The following is a 6,880-nucleotide window of genomic DNA, read 5'->3' on the forward strand; positions in this document are numbered from 1 at the left end:
CAGTGTTATTTACAAATAGCCAAGACTTGTAAGCAGCTCAAGTGCCCATCAGTAGATGAGTAGATAAAAAAAATGTGGTGAAAAGGTGAAGGGATTGAGCATAAAAAACAAACAAGCTCAAAGACACAGACAATAGTGTGATGACTACCAGAGGGAAAGAAGGGTGGGGGGGAGGAAGAAGGTAAAGGGGAGAATAAATGATGTTAGAAGGATACAATATAATATATAGAAGATGTATTATAGAATTGAAACCTATGTAATTTTATTAACCAATGTCACCCCAATAAATTCAATAAAAATTTTAAGGTTAAGTCAGGCAATTGCTTTGCAAAAAGAAAAGCTAACTGTCTGGGCTTACACTATAAGTACTGGCACATTTGTGGTAATGCTGGTGTAAACAAACCTACAGGCTGCCAATCATATAAAAATGCAGCACATACAATTACAGTAGTGGCAACACCGTCTAGGTATGTGAAATCGCATTCTATGATGTTCGCAAAAAGAATCACCTGAGGATGCATTTTGCAGAAAGTTAGGCAGTGCATGACTGCATAGAGATTTGTTGTTTTTGTTGGTGTTTTTGTTGGGTACTTCCTTGAGGAAAGGCTTGAGGATAGTAGGCAGCATAGCGTCAAAGTACTGATTGTGGAAAAAATAAAACCAGACCAAGCAAAAACAACTTTTCAGGCAACACATTCAGAATCTGTTTTACCAAAATATGCAGGTTTTCCCAGCTTTATGTGTTGCCCAAAACACAATGACAACTTGATCACAAGGACTCAATCTTGGATTTCCTTTTATCTCTAAGACATAATATGGTGGTTGGTATGTAGACTGTTAGTTAAATCAGACTGAAGGGCTTAATACAGTGGTGGCCAGGGGATGGGAAAAGATTGGATGTAAAGATTTGCCAAGGGGAAATAAACAGACTACTTGCTTGACTAAAGGGAGAGGGGATAAACATGTGTCAATTAACTGCCATAGAATCTCAGTTATTAGGAGACCAGTTCAAAAATAGAGAGGGGGAGAGAGAGAGAGATTGGTCAAGAATGGCCTCCAGTTTGGTGGTAAGAAAACAAGTTCAGGAGTTTGAGATGCCTACAACAGAGAAGGGAATGTCCAATATTTTCCTCATAGTGTGAATTGTTAAGGCCAAAAGAAATGACAGCTGTACCCTCTAACAAGTTAACCACGCGGTCTTGTCCCCACAGTTGGGATTCTTATAATGTCCTAGAGTTTGGGGATAATCAAATGCCCAATGCCAGGATCTACTTTGGAAGCATGTTCCTTGCACACTTCCCAGAGCTGTTCCTCTAGTATCAAAAGCCTGGGTCACTGCTGTCACCGAGCTGTGGATGTCAAACTAAGAGAGTGGAAGAGGTACAGGCTCACTTAGCTGTTTTTCTGGCCACATTGGCTTAGAGATAAAGTTAGGTGATGGAAACCTAGTAACAGTCCCTGGCTTAGCCCCATTTGTAAGATCAATGGAACCCTGCCTTCTCTAAGCTTCAGTGGGTATTCCTGGGCAGTGTCACACATGCTCATGAGTGGCCTTGGCTTTCTCCCTGTGGCCAAGGTGTCAGCTACTGTCTCTCAGGGGTGTTGTGCCAGTGTCTAGCCTCTTGTCAAAAACATATTTGTTGTTCTTCTAAGACAGCAGTTTCAGAAAAAACTCACTCAGGGTTTGGGAGAACCACCCCTCTGTCGGTGCCTTAATTCTCTGCCAGAACTCACTCAGGAGGTGGTTGCCTGATGTATTTCAGGGAGTGCAACACTTTACTTTCAAGGTCAGTGTAGCTTCCAAGGAACCAGACAGAGGTACTAACGGCTGGGCTGGTGTCCCATCTGCATTGCACCACTCTACCATGCTGCATTCTGCATACCCTTCTCGATCCAGACAAAGCTTGTGCACCTGGATTCTCTCTCCCAGAAGAGCAAACTTCCCCATGCACAGGATGGCCTTTGTCCCTCAATGCTTTAGCTCTGGGGCCAGTGATCAGTGTTTCCCACTCTGTTCTCTACCCTTTAGGCCTCTCCCACCACCCTCACCATCTCCACCACCTCCTCCTGGACATTCCAGGACTTGACTCAATTTTCAGGTGGGACCCCACGCAGTCACTCTCTTTGGGGCCCTTATTGCGACCAATATTTCCATAAACCCTTCCGCTATTGCCCAGGCAAAATATGGGTCCCCTCCTTCCCCTTTAAACCCTCCCTCAAATCACCCTCTTGTAAAGCCTGGCACTTCTGAGGCTGTCCTTAATTTCACCAGGCAGGGGGGGGTGGTAGAAAGGCAAACAGCCAACATGACTTGGAGGGCAGATCTTTGAACCTCCCTAAGGGAGAATTGTACAGGGTCTTTTCGAAATAATAGGAGGAATCAGGTTTCACTCTGTGGCCCTTGTGACAGATCCTTAGTCCCCAGTCCAAGGTTAATCCCAACCTTGAGGATCTGTCTTTGGCCCCTTTAGTGACACAGGATCACCAGGTTCTATTTTCAGGTATTAAAGAATTCACAGTTCATGAAATCTGCAAAATAGTCTTGCCTACATTTAGTAATGCTGTTTCTATTTTACATCCTCATTTATATATTTGATGTTGGGTCATGATTTGTCTTCTTTGAATGGTGTTGGCTTTCTAATGATACTTTATAGAAGACGGTGATTTAATCTGTTAATGCACTATAAACCATTAAGTACTGATCACTTACAAAAAAAAGTCTTTCATCAAAATGTTTTTGCTAAGTCACCCTTACTTTTGAATTTTCAAAGGGAAACATAATGTAGATCTTGCTGGAGTAGCTTCTTTTCTGTAATTTCTGACTTAGTTTGGTTCTAAATTCCAAGTGGGGTGAACTCCAGGGCAAATATAAAGTCTTGTATCTTGGCTCAGACTAAAATAACTATTCAGATCCCAGTGTGTAGCTACAGATCACAGGGCCTTTCAATCCGTGCCCTTCCTCAGTAAACTTTTGATTACAATTTAAAGTCAGTCCCTCTTGGTTTTCTCAATTCAATTTGAAATTCAAGTTAATGAATGCGTCGTAATACACTGACTACTAATGTGGGATATATAACAACTGGAATAGGAACTGACTTTAAGGTTTCCTATGACTCTGTAAAAACGTCCAAATGATCTGACCAGAAAGTGAAGTAGGGACACTGGTCTCAGGTGGGATTCTTGCGACCAGGGTTAAGCTCCTGGGTGGACAGGACTTGATTTCAGCAGCAGCCCTTGGAGCCAAGATGTGCCAGGAGGCAACATCTGAAAGGAAATTAAAATAAAAGAAGGGGCAGACAGCACAACCCAAGGCATCAATCGAAAGGGCCCAAAGAAATGATGAAAATGTAGATCCAGGGTGAGGTCAGAAATGTTCAGAATCAGGCCCAAATAAAGTTCAGAATGAAGGCTGGGGTCAGGGCCAATGGAGATCCCCTGAGCCACTAGAATGCAGCCTCGGTAACTGTCCATGCCTTGCCTTTCACTGTTCCCATGGTATTGAAAACTGACCAAGGCAGTTTGGTTGTGCACAGCTATTAGATTCTTTTTGGTAGCTTCTGTAGCTGCCAAAAGTTAAGAAGTAGACAAAGGCTAACTACTCCCCCACAACCTTGCTATTGAATTTTAATGACAACTGATTTCAGATGGAATTCTGCCACAAATAGAGTCACTTATTAGGCAAACATTTATGAGCAAGCAAGCATAAAAACAGTCTACCTAACTTGTTCTGTAAACTCCATGAAATCCCAGTTCTCTGTTCTTGTAAATGCTCTGACTACCCTTTAATTGAAAGGCTGACTTGAGACAGATAAGGCATTCTGGACACACAAGACCATTCTAGAACCATGCCTTGGGACCCATCCCAAAAGAATAGAGGAGACATTTTTCAAAGTCTTATTTATACCCCGTTCACGTAAGGTGTGGTTTACATGATCCTGTCTAAAATATGCTAGTCTACTCATATAGTTTGAATACCACTGATTCACCAATGAGGGTCTATTTCTAGCACCATTTATACCAATTATAAGATATTTATTTCACCAAATGAAAACACCTTAGTTTACACTGGGTTTGTTTGTTTATGAGAGCTAGTACAACTTGGTTTCTAAACTACAGTAGGATTGCTTAATATGGTTTATCACTTGTATCTTATTTACATATCTTTACAGAGATGTTATCTTTCCCAGTTATGGGTTGAATTGTGTGTCCACCCAGCCCCCAAAAAAGAATATTGAAGTTCAAACACTTCAGCCCTCATCTGTGAATGTGACCTTATTTGGAAATAGGGTCTTTGCAGGTGCAATCAAGTTGAGGTTATATTTGATTAATGTGGGCCCTAAATCCAATGACTGGTGGCCTTATAAAGAGAGACTCTATCTTATTTATTGTATTTATTTCATAGCTTTCCCCATTATTTGAAGTTATTATTCTCTTGCAGTTCTGGAGGCTAGAAGCAGCAGCAGTTCTCAGCGTGGGGGTGGGGAGGTAAAAATATAGATTGATGGTGCTCCCCTGCTCCCCCAAAGGGAAGCAAAGCCACCAGGTAAGAAAAGGTCTGAGTGATGGTAGGGTGAAATTAGAATAAAGTATGTAGTAAGGAGGTCATGACCCTGGGGCAATTAGATCTAATCTAGTGAAACATATAGAGAATTTCCAGCCCAATGCTCATGCACAAGGTCAAGGCAACAGAACTGGGTAAAGGTGTCTCCCAGCTGAGGACATAACTGAGTTTTCAGCAATCTGTTCTTTAAGGCCAGCTGCATTACATCTTTTGCTATCAATAAGATTCTTGACCACAATCAACTTGGGAATGGAATACATGACCTTGAATAAAGCATTCAGTAGGTCCCATAGGTGGTAGGGCTAGTACAAATATGGTGCACAACGGGATCAAATTCAAATGCAGAATGTGTCTACTCTACTGCGAACAAATGGCTGCCCTAGCTATGATAGAAAGGTCCAAGGTGTCAACATGCCAAAGATAACTGGGGTGGGCTTTGTATATCTAAGGTATGGTACTAAGTTGAGGTACCTACCATATTGGTTGCTGCTGCTGTGGACAAGCTGGACACTCAGTAGTACAGCAGACAACTTAGCTTGGTGAGAGGAAATCTGTTACTGAGCCCAGGCATGGCTTCCATCCCTAGCACCTTTGCCACTTTGTTCATGAACTCATTGAGCAAGTCTAGAAAGAGGCTGAGCAAAGAGTTGTGGAGTGGAAACACCTGATTTGAATACAGTGAGGGACTTCCAGTGAGCATTCACATGAGAGAAAAATATCTCACTGTGGGACTATGACTAAAGATCCATTCATTCATCCATATATCTTTCCTATAACAAGTCTCCCAACCATTGAGTCATACCATCTGGCTAAAATTTTAGCCATGGTAGGTAGGTAGGTAGATGATAGATAGATAGATGATAGATAGATAGATAGATAGATAGATAGATAGATAGATAGATAGATAGATAGATAGATAGATAGATAGATAGATAGAGATGATAGATAGATAGATGATAGATACATACATACATAGATAAATAGATATATATATAGATACATACATACACAAATAGAGATGATAGATGATAGATAGATGATAGATAGATGATGATAGATAGATTAGATAGATAGATAGATAGATAGATAGATAGATAGATAGATAGATAGATAGATGATAGATAGATAATAGACAAATAGAGAGGAGGGAGAGGAAGGAGGGAGGGAGTGAAACAGGGAAGGAAAGAGGAAGGAAGGAAGGAAAGAAAGAAGGAAGGAAGGAAGGAAGGAAGGAAGGAAGGAAGGAAGAAAGAAAGAAAGAAAGAAAGAAAGAAAGAAAGAAAGAAAGAAAGAAAGAAAGAAAGAAAGAAAGAAAGAAAGAAAGAAAGAAAGAAAGAAAGAAAGGAGAAAGAAAAAGAAGCAAGCCCTGGTCGGGTAGCTCAGTTGGTTAGAGCATAGTCCTGAAATGCCAAGGTTGCAGGTTCGATCCCGGGTGAAGGCACATGCAGGAAGCAAACAATGAATGCATAAATAAGTGGAGCAACAAATGATGTCTCTCTTTCTCCCCCTTTCTCTCTCTCAAATCAATTTAAAAAATAAATAAAGAAAAAGAAGTGGCATAGACCTTTATCTCAGGTCACCTTTCCTAGGCCATGACTTCCAGGCAAGTAGGTAATGAATGATATGTATGTACCACTAAAATTTTTTATCATAAGGCAGGCCAGTGAGCAGAGAGGGGAGACTGTTCCCCCTTTCCATTTCACCATCTTGTCCTTTCAGCCTCCCTAACTGAAACACTACACTGAGGAGGGATCTCCTAATTTGGTTAACTCAAGGGTTGGAATTAATTCAAAAGGGTATTTCAGTGGAAGGGAGTGGCTAAAGCTTTTGACAACTTGTCTTTTTCCACATTCTAAAAGAATTAGGCCCTTTGCATAAAGATCTCTTTGTGGGGACTCCCTAGTGCCGACAACATTCCCCTTGCCCTTGGTATTTAATCGAAGGCCCTCCTTCAACTCTTTTTCACGGGAATCTCTACCCATCTCCTTTGGGAAACACATCCTAATAGGAAAGCCTCATTCCCGTGAAGGTCTTGTCTCCTGAATCACTCTCCATTCCCCTAGCCAGTCCTGCAAGACTCCAGTCTAAGTCAGTTTGAAGCGGTGGGTGTTCCTTGGGACACAGGTCAATAGGATAAGGGGTTCTGAAAAAAAAAAAAAAAAAAAAAAAAGCTCCGATCTGTTGCCTCCTGGGTCTAGTATGAGTATGGGCCTCCAGGACACTGAGTCTCCTTTAAGAATCCCACCTGTGAGAGGTTTCTGACGGTCGCTTCTTGAAGTCTTTGACCTGAGAGAACTAGTACGTCTATAAAACTCCCCT

This window comes from Miniopterus natalensis, chromosome 2 (genome assembly GCF_054644295.1).
Source record: "Miniopterus natalensis isolate mMinNat1 chromosome 2, mMinNat1.hap1, whole genome shotgun sequence".
Classification (NCBI taxonomy): Eukaryota; Metazoa; Chordata; class Mammalia; order Chiroptera; family Miniopteridae; genus Miniopterus; species Miniopterus natalensis.